The sequence below is a fragment of the Coenobita brevimanus genome, chromosome 17, assembly GCF_032717465.1.
Source record: "Coenobita brevimanus isolate Jiangsu-jjx chromosome 17, ASM3271746v2, whole genome shotgun sequence".
Lineage (NCBI taxonomy): Eukaryota > Metazoa > Arthropoda > Malacostraca > Decapoda > Coenobitidae > Coenobita > Coenobita brevimanus.
Window position 1 is genome coordinate 26,550,960 of NC_136970.1, and position 23,093 is coordinate 26,574,052.

Consider the following 23,093-nt stretch of genomic DNA (forward strand, 5'->3'; position numbering starts at 1 on the left):
TGACCAATGTGTGCTGGAATGGTCAGGAACTCAGATTGATGGAGACTCTCTCCCATTAGCGGCCTCTTCGGTTGCGTTTATTACATTTCAAGTGGCCAAGTTAAGAGTGGTAGCATGCCAAAATGACTGGGCCAGTCTCCAACTAGGCCATCCCAAGCCCAACCTTCGCAGTTTCCCAGAATACTTCTAAGTTGTACATTAATAAACTACTAGGTAAGCTCTATACCACCAGTTCTCAAGGGTTATACAAACAATAAAGTTCGAGTGGGAGGGAATGTGTATTAACAAGACCAAAAAGTAGAAATCTTCCCCAGCTACTTGCTTTACAGATTAAACCTGAATAATGAAAATTATCGTGCTTTACATTACTTTGCGCATGCGTACATTATGCTGGATTATGTGAACAAAGGCACATGTTCCCATCGACTCGAGATATTATATTATAAAGAGACTTAATACTAGTGAAATACAGTAGGAAAAAAAAAAGTGACTTAGCAACTAGGTAATTAATCTATGTCCTGGACACATCCGCATGGTAACAGCCATGCCTCGGCCACTCTCTCTCACTTAACCGAACTTTTGGTCATATAAAATAAACTAGATACAACTCATTATCACTTCCGGGCACTACACTCGGAAATTTAAAAAATGTTGCTACAGTTGTATGTTTTTATTATTGCCATCTTTAGTGGTTGGGTGCACTGCATTCAGTTATATATATGTGTTCTGCAATACGGCATTTTCATACATGCTAGAAAGGATTATTAGCATCATGTTGAACAGTAATGAAGCAAGTGTTGGTTGCTGCACTGCAGTGACTACAGAAGCTCAATTAAATTTTACTATGATGATATTGAAGACTAACTGGTCTGTCTCACTATATAACTGAAATGTGGATTGTGCAGGCTGCTATAGGAGGGGAAGTGGGGAGGAGATGCCACATGAGGCGGCTGCCTCGTCTGCTTCAAGGTGGTTACGGGCATGTGTGAACAGCACCACAGAGACAATATTGAGAAGAATGTCCCGCACGGGGAGGTGGGGCACTCTGATGTGTGCACTAAGCAGAGGATGGCGTCATGTACGGAGATAGAAGGGTGATACCCTAAACACCAGGTAAGGGTAGTGGTGTTGGTGACGTGTGCACTGTGCTCAGGAGGGTGCCATGTACCGAGACGGAAGGGTGATGCCTTAAACACCAGGTAATGTTAGGGGTGTTGGTGAGGGAGAAGCAGAGAAGAGTAGAGCAGAGGCTGTAATGTTCGTGTAAATGACCCCGTTGTGGTGTGAACATTACTGTTGATTAAAAGAGTACTCTCCAATGTATGTGTGTGTGTGAGTGTGTGTGTGTGTGTGTGTGTGTGTGTGTGTGTGTGTGTGTGTGTGTGTGTGTGTGTGTGTGTGTGTGTGTACCAGTATTATGACTGACCCTCTGTGCCACAGTAATTGTTGTCACAGTATGGCGATAGGAACCCGTGTATGAGTATATATGTGACTGTGCTCATAGTTCGAGTGAGAGCTGCAGGGGGTCATGGTGATGTACCAAAGTGTACTATTGTGCCAGGATGCATAATATAAACATGAAATCCAATATGAGGGAAGACATAAACAATGGACTTGAAGCAACTTAACAAGAAGAAAAAAGAAAAACATCCTCCCAAGGTGTACGAAAAACTTAATCGTGGAGGGAGTGAAGAAAAAATGGCGGGGTGGAGAAAATGCACACTGTAAAATTTTTCTAGAACTATGGGAAGAAACAGTATGACTGTATGAGAGAATGGACACGAATAAAAAAGGAAAAGGTGGTTGTGGGTAGAGAAGCAATCATGTACGAAGGGAGTGTGTGGGTGGGTATGGAAGGAGTGTGTTGGTGTGGGAAGCGAAATGTGTGTTTATGTTGGCGGGGGAGAGGATGTGTGAGGCGGAGGGACAAGGGTAGTGAGGGAAATGGGAGACGTGGAGGAACTTGGGGGAATGTACGCGGGACGATGGTGGAAGGGCTGCTAAAATATAATATTAATACAGAAAGAACATTTTACATCCAATAATTTTCTTTTAACAAAGCTGAACACACACCCTACAGGAAACCAATTTATATACTTACGGTAGTTGCATGATTGTCCAGTATTGACAAAATGAAGTAAGAAAATAAAACCAACTGGCTTTTCACTAGTACAAAAAACAAATTAAAAGTTCCTAGAACACAAGCTTTGAAGAGAAAAATTCACACAAGAATGGTAAAGGTACAGAAACCAGATCAGCTACTATTACAGTATAATACAGTATCATCCATCCTTCCATCGTCTGAAGCCGTATCGCGTGAGAAGGCAGAAAAAATAGGACTTCAAGGCATTTTTCTTCCCTTGTCAGTAATGATCCCTGCACTCCCCACACACCACTCTCCCTCATGTGTTCCTTCACCCTGTCCCTCCACCTCATTCTCAGTCAGACTTTCTTCTACCAACCACCTTCGCCACCACCATTCTGCCAAAAGGATCACAGTATTACACCAATACTTTAGGCGTTTCCGCTAAATGAAAGAGAGTAATGGCAGCAACAACAACAAAAATATGTCAGCGTAGTGATGGTGTTACTTAGAGATCACAGTATTAAATCAACACATTACCAGGCTTTTCCTAAGCTACATAGAAAAGTAATGGCAGCAACAATAACAAAAATATGTCAACTTAGTGATGGTGTTACTTAGACCATATGATGTGATCAGCCACAAATATTACACCAAACTGTCTGCCGATTGCTGGCACGTACGGGATGGGAGGAAAAAGAAATTAGAAATAAACTAGCATGGCACTGAGTAGAGCGCATACCTCCGCCAACGTCCTATCTCGCAATGCTAAAGAAAGTGGAAAAAAAAAATCCTGGATCCGCACCTTATCTTGATCCGCACCAAAATTTAATGGAGTGTGTTCTGGGCCAAGGCCCATTCTTCTACCAAGTTTCGTGGAAATCTGTCCAGTAGTTTTTGTGTGATCTTGCTCACAGACCAACGAACGAACAAACAAACGGACAGGAGTGAAAATATAACCTCCTTTTCGGAGGTAATAAAACACGTCAGACGCGACCCACTCCCTCGCTAACGATGCTTCACTGTTTTATTTATATCCACATTCCGGGTGGTGGAGGTGGGGATGCGGATGGTGGTAGGATGGGCGGTACTATGGGGGCCGCTGTGGGACTGACCCATTACGACTCGTGAAAAGTTATCAGTTCTTCATTAATTTCACAAATAACCTTTTACATGTGAAAAAGTTCAGTGCTTCATTAATTTCACAAATAACCTTTAACTTTTTAAGACAGCCGATAATTACCATCCTTAAGTACGATCATAGAGAAACAGGTGCAAAATCACACATTGTTGTCTACTATTATCATCATTTTGCTATGACTACTGATGCAACCAAAACTCGCTTTTCATGCCTAATAAGTCGTTCATGCGACCATATACCTTTACCCTTGTTAATCCAAAATGAAATCTATACATGCAAACACGTAAAAATATCAAGCATTTTAAACCATTTAAAAAATTAAAAATGGATGGCAAGGTTGGGGTAACTGGCCTATAAAACACAAATATTTGGCCATCAGATGTGTTGATGTCAGACTGAGAATGCACAAAATATCGACCAATATAATAACGTTACGCATACCAGGTATGTCCAGTAACTGACATTAACCACTAACAAATAATATTCACTGAGGTGATATCCAGGGTGAATTCGGAACAGTATGGTGAAATGGCTGGGTGGTTTTATGTGAGGAGTAATGTGACCCCTCCGTAATCTCTCTCTCTCTCTCTCTCTCTCTCTCTCTCTCTCTCTCTCTCTCTCTCTCTCTCTCTCTCTCTCTCTCTCTCAGGCGTGACAAGTAAGTGCTCTTAACTCTCTATTATGCCTGACCTGACCTTCCACACCTCCAGCTCTCTCACATCCCCACCTCCTCCCCATCCTTACCCCACCCTTACCACCCACCACCTGCCCTCTATTCCATCACCCCACCCATTATTCTCTAACATCTTTACTTCTCCACTGCCTCCTAATCCTCCCTTTACCCATTAGCTTCCCCAGCCTTCTCCTCGCAACCAGCTACCTTTTACCCCATCACATCACCCATTATCTCCACAATCTATCTTGCACCACGTAGGCAACAACTATTAGTGATTTGTCACTCACCCTTGTTCCTGTGTGTGTGTGTGTGTGTGTGTGTGTGTGTGTGTGTGTGTGTGTGTGTGTGTGTGTGTGTGTGTGTGTGTGTGTGTGTGTGAGAGAGAGAGAGAGAGAGAGAGAGAGAGTCCTTCCAACAGTAGCAAATGCTGTTGATGGTAATAGTAATAAATCCTTGCACTAAAAAACTATCATAAACCATGACTAGAACAAAAACCATGATGTTACACTGAAGGCTTGTTTGGCTCCGCTCATCAGCATCAAACTTCTCCAGTGTTTACACTGAAGGCCGGTTTGGTTCCGTTCATTAGCATCAAACTTCTCCAGTGTTTACACTGAAGGCCGGTTTGGTTCCGTTCATTAGCATCAAACTTCTCCAGTGTTTACACTGAAGGCCGGTTTGGTTCCGTTCATCAGCATCAAACTTCTCCAGTGTTTACACTGAAGGCCGGTTTGGTTCCGTTCATTAGCATCAAACTTCTCCAGTGTTTACACTGAAGGCCGGTTTGGTTCCGTTCATTAGCATCAAACTTCTCCAGTGTTTACACTGAAGGCCGGTTTGGTTCCGTTCATTAGCATCAAACTTAATACAGTTGTTACACTGAAGGCCGGTTTGATTCCGTTCATCAGCACCAAACTTAATACAGTTGTTACACTGAAGGCCGGTTTGATTCCGTTCATCAGCACCAAACTTAATACAGTTGTTACACTGAAGGCCGGTTTGGTTCCGTTCATCAGCACCAAACTTAATACAGTTGTTACACTGAAGGCCGGTTTGGTTCCGTTCATCAGCACCAAACTTAATACAGTTGTTACACTGAAGGCCGGTTTGATTCCGTTCATCAGCACCAAACTTAATACAGTTGTTACACTGAAGGCTGGTTTGATTCCGTTCATCAGCACCAAACTTAATACAGTTGTTACACTGAAGGCCGGTTTGGTTCCGTTCATCAGCACCAAACTTAATACAGTTGTTACACTGAAGGCCGGTTTGGTTCCGTTCATCAGCACCGAACTTAATACAGTTGGCAGGGCTAAAGGGACAGCCAGGGTAAATCCTACTATCACAGTGGACACGGTGCTGTTACTGTGTTTAATTTGCACTGTGTTAGAATATCTGTGGCAGCAGACACACCAGCTGCCTCAGTGCCTCTGCCTCACTGCTGCTGCTGCTTCTGCCTGGGTGAATAAACATGACGGCAGGGATACAGCTTACCGGTGTGATGTTATCAGCCAGTGGTGGACGAACGAAATGTAACTGTGTGTGTGTGTGTGTGTGTGTGTGTGTGTAACGTATTTTTTTCTCATGCCTCATAAAGCTCCAATAAAATAAAAAGCGACATCGTGTCTGATAACCTGCGGGGTGTAGGAGTCCAAGGATAGGCTACAGTAATCCAGTACATATAATTCTATAGATAGGATTGCACTTAAATTCTTGCTACCTCTGACCATTGTGAAGTTCAAAACTGACCTCTCGTACTAAAGGAGTATAAACTAGCTCCATGAACGCCCTCTGCTCAAGTACCTCTTTTTATATTTTTTTAAATTGATTAATGTCATCCCGCCACATATATCTTATACAGGTTAGGAAAGACCACATGCAGGGATGTACTAGGCGTACACACTGTCAACGCACCAAAATTTTAGCCAAATAAAGGCCTGACATCCATATAATTCTTGTTCACATCGTAATGTTTCTGACATTCATATATGCAGTGATATACAACAGCTCCAGTTTGTCACTGTTTATTATTATTTCTGACATATATGTATCCGTGTATGCACAGATATACAACAGTTCCAGCATGTCACTGTCTTGGTCTATAGAAAATACATTAACATTTCTGATATATATGTGTTCGTGTGTGTACTGACGTACAGCAGCTCCAGTGTGTCACTGTTATGGAGGCACAGGAGGTACGTTAATATTTCTTACATATAAGTATCCGTGCGTGCACTGATATACAGCAGCTCCATCAGGTCATTGTTTTGGAAGCGATGGGAATAGCTTATGTTTTTTTTCTTCGGTTTGTATTCAGGTGTTTTTGCTTCGACTTATTTTTTGTGAAGGAAGCTTAGGAGGATGAGGCAGGTTGTCCGGGAGGCGGGTTGTGAAAGCGTGGAAAACTGACGAAGCGTATAGAGAATGGATGAAGTATAATGAGAACGAATGAAGTGTATGGAGAACTGACAAAGCGTATATAGAACAGAGGAAATGTGTAGGAAGGAAGGAATAATGTAGAATTAGCATCAGGCCATAATTTGGCGATATGGTACTGTACGAACAGAGGGAAAATAAAAGGAAGAAGAAACACGGATATATCATGACAAGAGGTAGGACAGAAGAGCAAAGAGGACAGTAAGGAAAGAAAGACTGAAGACCTAAAAGGCATTTTTATAGTCGTCTCTTACGACAAGCAGGGATACAGGGAAAGTATTCTTCCCCCACCCCTCTCCAGGTGTGTATGAAGTGTATAGAGATCGGATGAAGTGTACTGAGAACTGACGAAGTGTATGGAGAACGGATGAAGTGTATGGAGGGCGAACAAAACCCCGAGTCAGCCAGCCTTTCAAACATCCCTAAAACATGTGTGTGTGTGTGTGTGTGTGTGTGTGTGTGTGTGTGTGTGTGTGTGTGTGTGTGTCCACTGATAGATGGGTGGATGGATGGCTCTCTCCACTGCGCTGCGGTCAAGCAGTATCCGAAATTAAGATGTTCCATATCTGTTTCTCTGTCCGGTGAGCTTAGTGCTAAGAATTATGGGTACCGTACATAGGTGGGCAGAGAGTCATATAGGGAGGTAGATAAGTAGATAGACTGAGAGACAGACAGACAGACAAACAGACAGACAGAGCAGACAAACAAACAGAAAAACAGACTGCTAGTTTAAGTATTTGTTCGCCAATCCCCAGTCCCCACTCAAAAGCAATCTTCCATTCTTTATCTTACGCGAAATACTTCCATTCCTCACTTTCTCTGTTCCCTCTTCCTCCTCTCACTGTTCATCTCTTTCCTTCTCTCACACACTATATTGTGTATGCATCTCTCTCTCTCTCTCTCTCTCTCTCTCTCTCTCTCTCTCTCTCTCTCTCTCTCTCTCTCTCTCTCTCTCTCTCTCTCTCTCGGTCCACGATGGTGTGAGTCAGCTATTTCTGCTGTTGAGATTTTTGTCATACACGTGTGACCAATTCTGTGCCACAGCAACCAACGACACTCAGCGTTCTCAACACCGTATCTCCTCACCCACCACCACAACCACCGCAATCTTGTTACAAAGAAAACCTTACTACTTTGGCCATATTCTTTTAATGGTTACTTCAGAATTTACAAGTCCCTAGTATTATGGATTTTTATGAACTATATTTGGATCATACTCGTGGTCAGTTATTTAAAAAGCAGACGTTGAAAAGCACAGAAGACCACAAAAATAAATAAATAAATAAATAAATATCACAGTGGGCTAAAGGCGTGTCATGCCACTTGCCTACTAGATATCATTCAACACCTGAGTTTATGCTGACACTCATTCTCAGCCTCATATTTAGGCTGTATCTTACACTTGCAATCACCACTACTGATCCACATGATCGAGTTTCCAAACCATAATAATATATTTGTCATCATATTCCTGCTTTACGAACGAAACAAACTACCTTGATGGTCATAACTCAGTCAGGTGGCGTGGCGTGGAGTCATCTGGATCTGGCACTCAGTTCACCCTCCACTGTGACTGTTCAGGTTGCCTTTTGTGGGTATCGATTGCTGTGTGTGTGTGTGTGTGTGTGTGTGTGTGTGTGTGTGTGTGTGTGTGTGTGTGTGTGTGTGTGTGTGTGTGAGAGAGACAGACAGACAGACAGACAGACAGACAGACAGACAGACAGAGACAGAGACAGAGACAGACAGACAGAGACAGAGACAGAGACCCTTGGTATTGATGGCAGAGCAACTGCGATTGGACAGGGTGAGAATGATAACGTAGGACAGCAGAAAGGGCGAGAGGAAAACTTTACAAGAACATCTGCCAGAACTTCCCTCCAAAGTTTACTGGTGGAAAGTGTGGAGGGAGGGGTGAAGGAGGGTGAGGGAGAGGAAAGGGAGGTGAGAGAGGGAAAGGGAGGGGGAGGGAGGGGGGAGGAGAGGTTAGGTTGGGCGAGAAACGAGACAAACTGGCAGGATATGAAAGACAGAGTGTTCATTGGTCCTGGCTGGCTACCAAGTTGGTGGGGTCTGGTTGTGGTGGTGAGAGACGAGCCACGGGGTTACAAATGTCAGTATTATGTTACACAACTGACTACACTGTTTTTGCTAATATGGTTCATCTGAGAATAAGTGTCATGATGTGTCTTTGGAGGATCAGGATTTGTTTGGTGGTGAATGTGTGTGTGTGTGTGTGTGTGTGTGTGTGTGTGTGTGCGTGTGTGTGTGTGTGTGTGTTAATACCTGTTTAGTTACAAAATATGTTTTCATTAGATACTCGCACACTTCAAAGGACGATGAAGTTATGTTTACCGGTTTATTATAATACATCTACGAAGCACTTTTATATATTCAGTGTCTCCTTCCCTCCACCGACAACTTCTATTCTTATCCTCTCCTTTGCTTCTCTTGATTTAATATCTCTGTTTGTAGTATTTTTTGTTTTGTTTTGTTTTTAACACTTTGCCTTTCGGTCTAATCTTTGTCCTTTTCCACTCCCATCATCCCTCCTACATTCCTCTCACCATAATATTATCCTACATTCCTCCTCTTACACCTTTCCTGTTTCTCCTGTCTCCTAACATTCTTTGCTAATCACCATCACCATCATCATAATCTCATCCTGCATTCCTTCATCTCCCACCATCACTATTCACCCTCTCTCTCTCTCTCTGTCTGTCTGTCTGTCTGTCTCTGTCTCTCTCTCTCTCTCTCTCTCTCTCTCTCTCTCTCTCTCTCTCTCTCTCTCTCAATCATCAGTCATCATCATTATCATCACCTTCATCATCATCACCATCATCTAGGTGTCACCATCTACCATCTCAGGCCTCTCGCTCACCTGCTACCGTCTTATACAAGTTGCGCAATATATTGCACTATCGTAAAACTTGCCCAGTAACTCAAGCTCCTCTATCACTGCCACACATAGGTGGCAATAACGGATGGTGTCACCTCACACACTGACACGCTTACTGGCTATATTACTTTACTAAGTCACCCCACACACTGACACGCACACTGGCTATGTTACGTGACTATGTCACCCCACACACTGACACGCTCACTGGCTATGTTACGTGACTATGTCACCCCACACACTGACACGCTCACTGGCTATGTTACGTGACTATGTCACCCCACACACTGACACGCTCACTGGCTATGTTACGTGACTATGTCACGTCACAAACTGACACACTTACTGACTATGTTACTTGACTATGTCATCCTACACACTGACTTGCCCACTGGTTCTGTTATTTGACTATGTCACTCCATTCACTGAAACGTTCACTTGCTACGTTATACGACTATGCTATCCCACGCACTGACAAGTTCATTGGCTGTGTTATATGACACACTGACAAGTCCACTGGCTATGCTATATGACTATGTCACATCACGCACCGACACGCACACACAGGCTGTGTTATTTGACTAAACTGGATGGTGTCACCTCATACAGTAACATACACTGAGTATGTTATTTGACTAAGTTCGATGGTATCACCTCACACACTGACACCCTCATTGGCTATGTAATTTTACAAAGCTGGGTAGTGTCACCTCACACACTGACACACACACTGGATATGATATTTGGTTAAGGTGTATGGTATGACTTCACATACTGACACACACACACACTGGTTATGTTATTTGACTATTGGATGGTGTCACCTCACTCACACACACACACACACACACACACACACACACACACACACACACACACACACACACACACACACACACACACACACACACACACACACACACTGGCTATGTTATTTGAAAATTAGATGATGTCACCCCACACTGACACATTCACTGGCCATATTATTGGACTAAGCTGGATGGTATCACCTCACAGACTGACACACATACTGATTATGTTATTTGACGTAGTTGGATGGTGTCAGTGTCACCTCACACATTGACAGTGTTATATGACTTAGCTGGGTGGTGTCTGTATCACCTCACACATTGGCTATGTTATTTGACTTAGTTGGGTGGTGTCTGTATCACCTCACACATTGGCTATGTTATTTGACTTAGTTGGGTGGTGTCTGTATCACCTCACACATTGGCTATGGTATTTGACTTAGTGGGGTGGTGTCTGTGTCACCTCACACATTGGTTGAGTTATGTAACTAAGCTGAATAGTGTCGCCTCACACACTGGCTACATTATTCTCTCCGATAAGGAGAGTATGTTTTCACCCCTGCTTGCTTTTTTTTTATTTTTTTTTTTTACTATGATGGTATCACCATACACACTGGCTGTGTTATTTGACAAAGTTGGATGGTGTCGCCTCGCACTCTGACACGCTCAATGGCTATGTTGTGTGAGAAATGCAGCCCCCTATAGTCCAGTGCTTGGCATGATTATCTACCAGTCATCTAGAAGTGGGATCGATCCCACTGACATATAACGTGTCCTATCTTATTCTCACTGTACAGGTTTCATTACTGGCAGGTTCTTTTCACACACAATGTCGCTCCCACGTAACACATGTCCACATGCACTTATTACCATACACTCCAAAATATGCTTGTTCTGTATGCCCGTGTATAGCTCAGAACGGGGCGGGGAGGAGAGTCGAAGGATTCTCGGCCCTATTAATTAGTTGCTGCTCAGTTCCCGAAAGAAATGAATAAAGAAAAAAAACACAATATGGCACACACCACCCCTAATAAACAAACATGTAACACAGTCACACAAGTAAACATATTTTACCAGCCACTCACCTGAAGATGAGCGTTGTGTGCCCGGGTGCCTGTGTCAACCTTCGGGAAAGAAGCTAGCCTAAGTAATTATTTGCTGAAGAGGCATGCCTTCACTTGGTGGTACTAATATAGCCGGGCGGCGCCACTGGTCGGATATACAAGCGTTCCCTAACGCTCTCCCTATATACTGAAAGGAAGATGGTGAACTGCAGGACAAGGGCAACTTCAGCCTAAGGGTCTCCGGGTTCACGGTTCAAATAAGCCTGTGACCAAACAACTTTTACAGACTCATTACAATAATCTTCAGGCATTATAAACCTAGTCAGTTGAGACCCCTCCTTTCTGTGACACTAAACACATTTTAACTGCATATTCAGATTACCAGTCAACACTCCTTTTAAATCAGACATCTTCCCCTCACGCCCCTTTATCCGTCCCTCCCTCCCCCCTTTCCTCTCACCATCCGCCCTCCAATCCTTTTTTGATCAAATTTCTTTCCCCACACTTTTTCATCCTTCCCTCCCTCTTTCCTCTGTTTCCTTCTTCGTCCTTCACGATCCGCCAGCTTACTTAATTTCCTCCAGTTTACTTCTGAAGAGAGAAATTGTACTTTGTACTGGAAAAATCATCCCTCTCTCCATTCTCTCTCACCTTTTCTCCACCTGCAATACCATCCCACCTCACTTCACCCCTCTATCCATCCGTTCCTTCAGCTTCTCTCCCCCAGCCAATCTCCGCTCCTTTCCCTCCTACCCTTCCTTGTTCCTCCTCCCCTCCAACCTACCCACCAGTCCTTTGCCCATTTATCTACTCTCTTCCCATTTCCCTTTCTTAACAAAGAGGGAGATACTGGAGATCATTCGGTACAAATATAAACAGATCGAGTAGGAGTGAAGGGAGGGAGGAATGGAGGAAGAAGACAGTTACGGAAGGAGAGGAGGGGGGCAGGGAGGAGGGGAGGGAAGGGGAGTGGGAGGGGAAGAGGTAAGTCATCCATTCGGTTGTCACAGTCCTGCCTATGTGCCTGTCTTCCCTGCTCGTTACTGCCTGTCTGCTTCCCCTGCCTGTCTGTCTATTTTCCCTTCTCATTACAGCCTGTCTGCCTTCCCTGTCTATCTGCCTACTTCCCCTGCACAGCTGTCTACTTCCTCTTCTCGTATACAGCCTACCTGCCTCCGCCGCCTAACTGTCGCCTCCCCTGTCTATTTGTCTACTTCCCCTTCTCGTTTACAACCTGTCTGACTACCCTGCCTATCTCTCTACTTCCCCTTCATGTTTACAGCCTGTCTGCCTATCCTGCCTTTTCAGCCTACTCCTCTTTTCACGTTTCCTGCCTGTCTGCCTACCCTTTCCCTCTGCTTACCCTGCCCCTCTGTCTGCCTCCCCTGCTGGTTTACCGTCTGCATGCTCGCCAATGGTGTTCATCAGTAGAACAGTCAATCATCCCATCATCAGTAAATACTCATCATTCCTACCCTTCTCCCATGCCTCCATGCTTCCTCCCTCCCTGCCCGCATGATTCCCTCCCTTTCATTACCACCCTCCCTGCTCCCATGCCGCCCATCTTTCCCATGCCTCCCTCACTGCTCCCATGCTTTCCTCCCTTTCTATACTTTCCTCCCCGCCCCATTCTTTCCTCCCCTCCTCTATGCTTTCCTCTCTACCCATACATCCCTCCCTGCCACCATGTTTTCCTCCCTTCCTATAGCTCCCTCCTTCCCCTGATGCTCCCTTCGTTTCTCTACCTGTCTCTTTATCTCCGTGCCTACCTAACTTTTGTTTCTCTTCTTTCAACTGCTTTTCATTTAAATAATTTTCTTCCTTGTATATTTTCTGTTTGTAGATTAATTTCCTTGCTTTTATTATTTTCTTGTATATTATGTTTTGATGGAGTCTGTAAATAATCTGGCATATCTGTGTTCCCAGAGCATTGTGATGAATGAGGTGTAACTCATATGCGGCACTTCCATTATGGCGTCATGAGGCGATTACTGTGGTTTACCAAAGGCATAAACCTCTGGAGTCTCACCTTACCCTTCACACCACACCACTATATTTGACAAACCCACACACCCTACTATATAAATGAACACCACGCACGTCACTATATCTGAACCCCCCCACCTCACTATATCTGAACCCCCTAATCCATTATAACTGAACCACCCTCCCGGGTGTGTGTGAACCCCCTACTCCATTATATCTGAACCCTCTACCCCCACTTAACTGAACCTCCACACCCCACTATGTCTGAACCCCCACACCCCACCATATCTTAACTCCAAGCCCCACTATATCTGAACCCCTAACCCCACCACATCTGAACCTCCACGCCCCACTATATTTGAACCCCACACACCACTATATCAGAACCCCCACACACCACTACCTCTGAACCCTCCACATCCACTATATCTGATTCCCACAGCCCACTATATCTGAACTTCCACACACCAATATATCTGAACTCCCACACACCATTATATCTGAACTCCCACAGACCATTATATCTGAACTCCCACATATCATTATCTGAACCCCCACACACCATTATATCTGAACCCCACACACCATTATATCTGAACCCCCACACACCATTATATCTGAACCCCACACACCATTATATCTGAATCACCACACACCATTATATCTGAACCCCACACACCATTATATCTGAACCCCACACACCATTATATCTGAATCACCACACACCATTATATATGAATCACCACACACCATTATATCTGAATCACCACACACCATTATATCTGAACCACCACACACCATTATATCTGAATCACCACACACCATTATATATGAATCACCACACACCATTATGTCTGAACCACCACACACCATTATATCTGAACCTCACACACCATTATAGCTGAATCTCCCTACTTCATTATATTTAACCCTCACACCCCACTATACCAGAACCCACCATACACCACAATATGTGAATCCTCTCACATACACGTTATTTGAACCCTCATCCCCCCTTCCATACATCCCACGCCAATTTCAGCACTATAATTACCAAAGTGAAGCTAAATTTGCCATGCCCTTCTGCTCTTCTGCATATTTCCCTTGTTATGGGTTTATTGAATCACTTTACCGACTTTCCATTAATTTCCTTGGTTATTAATATTTTGGTGAGTTACACACACACACACACACACACACACACACACACACACACACACACACACACACACACACACACACACACACACACACACGTATAAGCAACACAAATTACTCACTGTAATAAAAATAAAACACCATGCATAAATTTGTAACCATCAAGGCACTTTCCTTGAAAAGTATGGGAATGTTGTTACTTAAATTACCAAGCTGGTAGAGACGCATACCGAAATAAACGTTTGCCGACAAAAACGTTTGAGGGTAAATCAACAGATCAACAGCTACGTGAGACGAGGACACTTTTGAGATGAGATATGATAGACTGCGACAAAGGGGGGTGAGAGAGGGAGATAGGAGAGAGGGAGGGAGAGGGAGACTAGGATATAGGTAGGGAGAGGGGGACTAGGAGGTAGGGAGAGAGAGGGAGACTAGAAGATGAGATGAGAGAGGGAGACTAGAAAATATAGGAGACTAGGAGATAAGTACAAAGGAGTACAAAGGAAAGCAAACAGCAACAGACCTTATGGTCCTTTCGAGTCTGTTTGTTACAGAGTAGACTGTGACTACGAGATCTAACTCAACATGCTGAAGGATAAGGATAGTAAAGCAAGAAGGCTCCCCCAGCCTCCAAGCCCTCCAGTTAAAACTGGCAAGAAAAAGTGAGAAAAATCACCATGCAGCATGGAAAAACTGACATGGAAATTTCATAGGGAAGACTGAAAAGGAAAAGCTACATTCTATAATTCTTTATAAGCTGCTGGTATGAATAACCTGGAAGAGAAAGTAGTAAAGCAAAATGAATAATCGAAAAAATAACTAACTCTTAAAGCTATGTATGGGTACGTTGAGTTAATAGGGTGTCTGCAGACACAGCGTGGAAATTGCACAGTGGACAGTGTGGATGTTCAGGGGTGGTGCGGCAGCCTTGCCTGGCGCTATTAAGGTAGGCAGCAGTCAATCAGGCCTCAGCTCCGTTCATTCCACTGAGACTAGAGAATTTCCCATGCGGGACAAGCACACAAGTCCCCTCCTGAAGCAGTGACTCCTGGTAGAATTTAAAAAATCCCAATGGTGGTCACTTAACTAACAGTGACCCTCAGTGATTCACAGCCCACCACAGGTCGAAATATGACTAGTGACTGTTAACTCAGGGCTATCTGTGCATATCCTAGTCTGTGCATATACTATATTTGTATTTAATAAATTGATCCAGGCTCTAAAAAAAATAAAACAAAATAAATTAAAACAAAATTATACATACACAAGTGTTTTATTCAGGAGTAAACATATTAAGCTGGGGTTAGACGACATAGGCCTATACTTATCCAGGCGACATTTTTATTGGTCAGTACTGTATTTCAATTTACTACATTGGAGGGTAATTTATTCCATATATTTACAAATCCGTTAAAGAAGAAATGCTTAGCTTCATGCGACTAGAATTGTCAGGACTCCATATTATAATTACAAATCATAATAGATAAATAGATAGATAGAGAGATAGACAGACAGATAGAAGCAGCAAGATAGGTATTGTGTCTGCGAGAATCGAGCAATGCTAATCATGCTTACACACTCTAACTCAAGGAATGCTTGATAGGCAAACGACAGCGCCTCGTGACCACACACACACATACACACATACTCACACACAGGCTTCTAGAACATTTCAACAACAGTGTAACACACGTGACACGACCCCTGCTACACCAGAATTTAGGAAGCAGAGCTCAGAAGGAGGCTAGCTATAGAACCGGCAGGTGGTAAGGAGAAGGAGCCTAGCAACATGGGCGAGAGAGAGAGAGAGAGAGAGCCAGAGAGGTTAGCTAGCGGGACTTTATACTTCACTCGTGTGTGAGAGACTTTGTGAATATTTCCAAGACAAATAAAAATAGTCACATACTAATCTTTACCTCTCCTGTCATTGCATGACAAATGGGAATTAAGATTATCTACTTACAAACTACTCACGTACAACAACCGCTCGTCCACGAGTCTAACATATGTATAACTGATCTACAAAACTTCACTACAAGCAATTACAAAGTTATTGTAAGAGAATCGTTTGCCAAATATTTTTATGCCCATTGCCTCTCTTATAATTCGAGTGATCAACTGTGATGTATTTATCGACAGCCATGTTATCATGCCCTTTCAATATTTTTAATACTTGAAGTAAGCTCCACGTAACCTCCGTTTAGTTAGGGTAAAGAGATTCAGGGCTTCTAAACGTTCCTCGTACGGTTCAATTCTCAATCTAGGTATCATCTTTGTCATCCTTTGCTGTGCTCTTTCAAGCTTTTCCATAGGGAGAGAGAGGAAGACTAGGAGACAGGGAGGGACAGGGAGACGGAGAGAAGGAGGGAGAGGGAGACGGAGAGAGGGAGAGAGAGGGAGACTAGGAGAGAGAGGGAATGGTACAGAGAGACTAGGAGAGAGGGAGGGAGGGAGGGAGGGAGGGAGAGGGAGACTGGGACATAAGGAGGGAGAGGGAGACAAGGAGAGATGGATAGAGAGAGGGAGAGGGAAACTAAGGGAGTGGGTGAATGACGTGGGTAAAGGAATGGATGAACTGATATGATAGAAAGGAGTGGGGTTGAGAGAAAAGAATAAAGCACAGGGGAAGTGCGAGGGGAGAAAAGGTGATACGAGAGAGGAGGAAAGAGGATGGAGGGACTCATGGAGGAAAGTGGGTGAAGTAAGATGAGGTACATAAGTTTTACAGGGATGATATAGAGACAGGAAGGAAAGGGAGTGAAAGAAGACGTGCGTCCACAGGAGGAAAATTGTGGAATAGAGAGTAACTGGATAAACGTACTGTTTTAGACGATGGGAGAGGAAGCAATAGTATGGAGAGAAGTAAAAAAAAAAATGTGTGAAGAAGAGTGTGAAGAAAAAAGTTAATTACAGGTACAAGGGAACAGATAGATGAATGTGGAGAAAAGAGACTGTAGAAGAAAACTGGAGGGTGAAAAAGATTGGTGAGAAACAGAAACGATTGGAAAAGAAGAAATAAGGGAGTTCCAAAGAAAGGTAATATTTTTGGAAAACTGAAAACTAATATCAATGGGGCAATGACAAGAGAAAGAGAAACAGATAGATAGACAGATAGATACATAGATAGGTAGGTAGGTAGGTAGGTAGGTGTAGAAAGAGAGAGAGAGAGAGAGAGAGAGAGAGAGAGAGTAGGTAGGAAGACATATCCAAAGGAAGACAAGGCCACTGCAAAGGAAGAAGGGGTTTGTGAGGAAACCGACAGGGACGGGAAGAAAGAGGAGGAAGAGGAGACAAGAGAGAAGAGAGGATGAAAAATATGTGAGAGAAAAGAAGAAAATGTGAACCATGGACACAGTATGAAATATGGAGTGAGGGAGGAAGAAAATATACAAGAAAGAGGAAGTAAAAGGGGAAGATGGAGAGAGGAAGGGACAAACCAGGAAAGACGAGTAAGGAGACCAAGCGAATGAAAGAAGAAAAATAAGTAGGAGAAAATGGTCTCATTGTTATGAGATATTAATACAAAAGCGATAAAACAAATAACGGTGAAACAAATGATTAAAGGAAAACAATAGCAAGCAAAATGGGAATACAGGAGAGGAGGTGAAGGAAATGGTGTTTAAAAGGCAGAATTAGAAGAATGAAAGTTCGGAACGAGAAAAAATAAGAAACGGAAAAAGAAAAGAAAAGGTGAGAACTGAACGTAAGGAATTTGAAATAAGGAAGGAAGAGAAGAAAGGAGACCATCTTGAAGAATATAATATTATTTTAGTCAAGGGGTAAATGGTAAATAGGTGTAGTTGTATGAAGGTTGATTGGAAAATTAATGAGAGAAGAAGGAGCAAGTGAGGGACAGAGAGAGAGAGGGTGTGAGGAGAAAGACTAAGGAGAAAGAGGGGGGTAAGGAGAGAGAGGGAGAGAAGGATAAAGAGATCAAGACCAGGGACACTTTTGATAGCCGCACACAGCCCTACTGTATTTAAACGAGAATGGGCATAGGCTTAACAGCCTGCACTCAAGGCCCAGTAGTCCTCCTACATACATACACCTCTACATGTCACTACTTCGGCGCTAACACCCACCGTCCATATTGAATACAAGCTAGGACTGTCTCATACAGGACTGGTGTATTGGTATTAGCGGGGGTATTTTTACGACATGTCGGCGGGTCTTCTGGTAGATCGGTAAAGTCTGATTTTTTTGAAATTCAAATCCTCAAACTGTTCCCTGCCCCAGTCGGGATTTGAACCTGGGTCCTGTAGGACTGCAGGCCACCTCTCTACCGATTAAGCCACCGCCTTCCCCATATGACAACCTTCTTTTTCACAGGTCGTCCCATTACAGCCAACTACGTCTTTTTATATTTATGGCTGTTCCGGCATGACGCAGGCAGAAGGTAAACTGGGACTCTTGCCAGTTTCTCTCTCTCTCTCTCTCTCTCTCTCTCTCTCTCTCCAAAAACCACCCACTCATATTGGGCCCAACGTGAGCTAAATACAACGACTCCACCGGAAGTTAAATTTCACTCTTATTCTGCTTTTTCTTTCCTGAGATCCACTGCCATTGGCTGGAAGAAAAAAGTAAGACATAAGAGAGAAAATGCAAAGAAAGGTTTCCAACACACTTCTCGCGGAAAACTGATAATGCCAAAAACCTTATTTTATGGTACGGCTTTTCGTCTTCTTCTTTTCTTCTTGGAGAACTGATAGTCAGGTGGGGGTAAGTAGAGATTCACACCCATGACATACTTTCCTCCCCATCACCTCTCCCTCCCTTACCACTCACAATTCCAGACCCATTCTCTCCTTTCTCTACCTTTTCAGTCGAGCCTCAAAAAATCCCTAAGGCAGCATAATTACATAGATAGATAGATAGATAGATATAAATAGATAAAGAGAGAGAGAGAGACAGAGAGAGATGTATATATACGGTAATTATGTATGCACGTATACTGTATATGTATATAAGCTCTGGAGGATAATAAATCAACCTGTATATACACACAAGTCCTGGGTGAGGTGTGTCTGGCATACAATACTATACATTGTGGGCTTTAGACTCCAATTGGTGACATGTGACGCTGCTATAGTGTGCAAATAGGACATGAGAACACAAGCTTCTAAACAAGAATAAAGAAAAACCCTTACAATTAATTTACTAAGAAAGAAATGTAAGACTCAGAAAGGGCTACGGAATGCATATGTAACTATGTATCGACGCTGTGCTGATATTTTGAGCCTGGCGGAACCCCAAACTGGATTCTGGTTCCCCACCACCCGACTCATTCAGTGAGCCTCTATGAACCCATTTGTTTATTTCTTTTTTAAAGCAGGGGTTTCACTTCGGCCTTATGTTGCTCAGTATTGGTTGTAGGAAGTGGGTTGAGGTTTGTATTGGTTTTGTTTATTTTATACGCCGCTAGTTTGTGGAGTAATGTAGGTTTCATTTTCATTTAACCTAAACTTATGGATGCTGTTCTCTCTCTCTCTCTCTCTCTCTCTCTCTCTCTCTCTCTCTCTCTCTCTCTCTCTCTCTCTCTCTCTCTCTCTCTCTCCGTATAAAAATGTTTAAAAATTAAAACATATCAGGCGACAACACTCGAAAGAAGAAGTACTGAGTGTGTGAGAAAACCAGTGATTAAAAGAAAACGATTGAACGACTAAGAAAGTTGCACAGAGAATCGTATAATAGCGGTTAGTGATTTTGTCGAAGAGCAAATGTAGAAGATAAAGTTAGATTTAGATTCACACAATAACTGCAGAGGAAAGAATAACAGGAAATGAGGAAGAAATTCTGTACGATACATAAGGGTGAAATGACAGATAAAACGGGCAAGAGAAGGAGCGTGATAGAGGCAAGCATTTACGCAAGGTGGCAGGTGACGATAGCAAGTTTCTTTTTATCATGTAGAGGCAGATCAGCAGACAAACAAAGATAAATAGGACCTGAAGATAAAACAGAAAGAATGGAAATGGAGAAGACTGGACAAGGGATGGTAGAAGAGGGGTGAGGGAGGAAGAAAGTGATATAGAGGGGAGAAGCAGAGAAGATCGGAATGAAATAGGCTAGAAAATGACAGAAAAGATGAAGGGACTTGTGATTAAAACGATAGAAGGCTGGAAAAAAGAAAGGAAGGGAAGAAGACCCAACTAAGAAAGGAAGGAGGAACAAAACATGAAGGAAGAAACTAGAATGTTGGAGAGAATGTGAGGCAAGGAAAAGGAAATAGAGACACATGGAGAGGGAAATGTTAATACAGAGGGAGAAGAAAGTGAGAAACAGGGTCAAAGGAAAAGATGAGGAGTAATGGAGGTGAAAAGAGAGGAAGTGTGGAAAAGAGAGGTTGAAAAATAATGCATGGATAAAAGTTTTGATAAACAGGAAAGACGCTGAAGCTGGTAAAGAAAGTTGAGTAAAAGATAGTATGGCGGTGGGAGGAAGGAGATGGAGTGAAGGCTTTTGGTATGCAAAACTGATATACACTTCTCTTTTAAAGGTAACATCTATTTTCAGAGACCTACAGTTGGACAAGGGAACTGTCTGTCTATCAGCTTTTGGACGTATCTATCTACCTCTCGCAGCAATTATTGTATATTTCAGTCTATCTATATCCTTCACTATCTGTCTAGTACTTAATAATTATCTAATAACGGGACGAACAGTAATGCTTCTGAACTGAATTACTGGGTAAGTGGCATAGATTACTGTGAAGGCATAATAAATGACCATACTAGTGAAGCAAATTAATGCCTGTGTGAACTCATTACTGTGAGTTGAAATAAATTACTAGGTAAGTGAGGCCAGAAAAAAGACGGGTGAAAATTTTTAATAAACGTTAAGATACAACTGTGATAAAAAAAAAAAAAAAAAAAAAAGATAAAATGACAAACGTATTTAGTTAATACCTAGGCTGGTGATATAAGAACGACACTTTCGTAGTTCAAAGTAATGTAATATGGATGGATGAAGGTAATTACCTTCTTACATAAGCCACACATAAGTACCTTTGAGTGTATGAATCAGAATGCACGGGCTGCTGACTAAACTGCTGTGTTGAAAGGGGGATTTACTGAAGAAGTTTCCTTGTTGTCTGACGGTCTGGATAATTGTGAAAGATGGCAACTAATGCACGCATTCTCTCCCTCCCTCCCTCCCCCTCTCTCTCTCTCTCTCTCTCTCTCTCTCTCTCTCTCTCTCTCTCTCTCTCTCTCTCTCATGGCTGGAGTGGCTGCACCTCTCTCATTTCACGATCTCTCCCTCCAACACTTGTGTGTCACGCTGTTTGCCCTTCTCTGTGGGTACAGGCACACAGGCACACAGGCACTTTTACCGTCTTCCTGTCTCTTCATCGTCGCCCCTCTACCATGCTATCTGTTCTGCATACATAGAAAAATATGTACACACACACACACACACACACACACACACACACACACACACACATACACAGTAGCATCAGTCATGTACACCCTTACACATAGGACATACAAAAAATGAGGAAAATGATGCATGTTAAAGCAGAGAGCAACAAGAAGAATAATGCAGAATAAAGTGAATAAGGTTACATGATGGAGAAGGAAGAAAAATATGAAATAAGAAGAAGAAAATAATGTCAAGCATTATTGTAAAAGGTGGAAATTAAGTGAAGGGAAAAGCAAAGTCTGATATACGAGGAAGGTAATGACAATGTTTGTGAGGGAAATGGTAGTGCTGGTCAGGCATTAACCAAATTAAACCATAAACTAGCAACTTCACTGTTGTCGGCATACCAGTACCATTACTCCATTCCTTCACCATCACCACCACAACTACCGTGACACATCACTGCTACCCTTTTCACTACCTATACCTCCCGCTCTCTATCAGAGATGTACGGAAAGTTCTCAGGAATTCTCATGGACACTGTGCGTGTGCTTCTCTATTCTCCTGCCAGACTTCTTGACCTGAGAGCAAGAAGGACCAAAGCCTGAATTTTGCATTTTGAAAATATATCTGTCCAAGGTTTGCTGGACGAATATTCAACCCATACCAACAAGCATAAGTTCTTTACTTTAAAGGCATACATACGGCCTCCTCCTTTGATGTTTTCTTCAAAATTATGCTGCAAGTTTAGGCTTTAAGAAAAATAAAATAAAACAAATGGTCAAGTGCCATGTGTCCTTTTAGTACTGCCAGCCGACACTTGCTTAACAATCGCCAATTTTATGTCAAGGAATTCACTTGGTTCTTCAGTTAAATAATAGATTTATCGACCAAAAGTTCGTATATAAAGACCGACGTGGATATTGCCTATTCTTAAACAGGATATTGTTATTTGACTTTGTCTCAGAATACTAATTCAGAATGCACTTGGCTCTATCTCACTGACACAGTATTTGTTTACAATTCCGTCGTAACATTTTGGTTGACAAATAAAGTATAAACATATTTTCAGTGCGGCTGACACGAAACAACTGTAATGCATTTCACAGATACCACCGACATCACAACAGGTTAAAAACCACATCAAGGAGCCTCTTGGCTGAGGATTAGGAACCTGTAATTTGTTTCAGCAAACATCAGGCGACCTTATACATCACACATGCACTGCAGTTACTTAAAAGAAAAAAAAAAATCTGGAGTAGATGCCCCTAACATTCATCCCTGGACTTGCTGGAATAGTCTTCCTTCTCTGGAATCTACTAAAACTTTAGTTCACTTTGACAGATCTGTAGATAGCAAAGTGTGGAGGCGCCACAAATATAAAAAGAAAGTGTCATGGTACTGAAAGGGTTAACAAAGGCTGTGCAGGTGTCATGGTACTGAAAGGGTTAACAAAGGCTGTGCAGGTGTCATGGTACTGAA

At 42.8% G+C, this 23,093-nt stretch overlaps 1 pseudogene; it reads left to right on the plus strand.

Moving 5' to 3' along the window:
• Positions 1-7,836: 7,836 nt before the first annotated feature.
• LOC145391135 (lachesin-like) overlaps positions 7,837-23,093 on the plus strand; it is an 88,692-nt pseudogene continuing 73,435 nt past the window's right edge.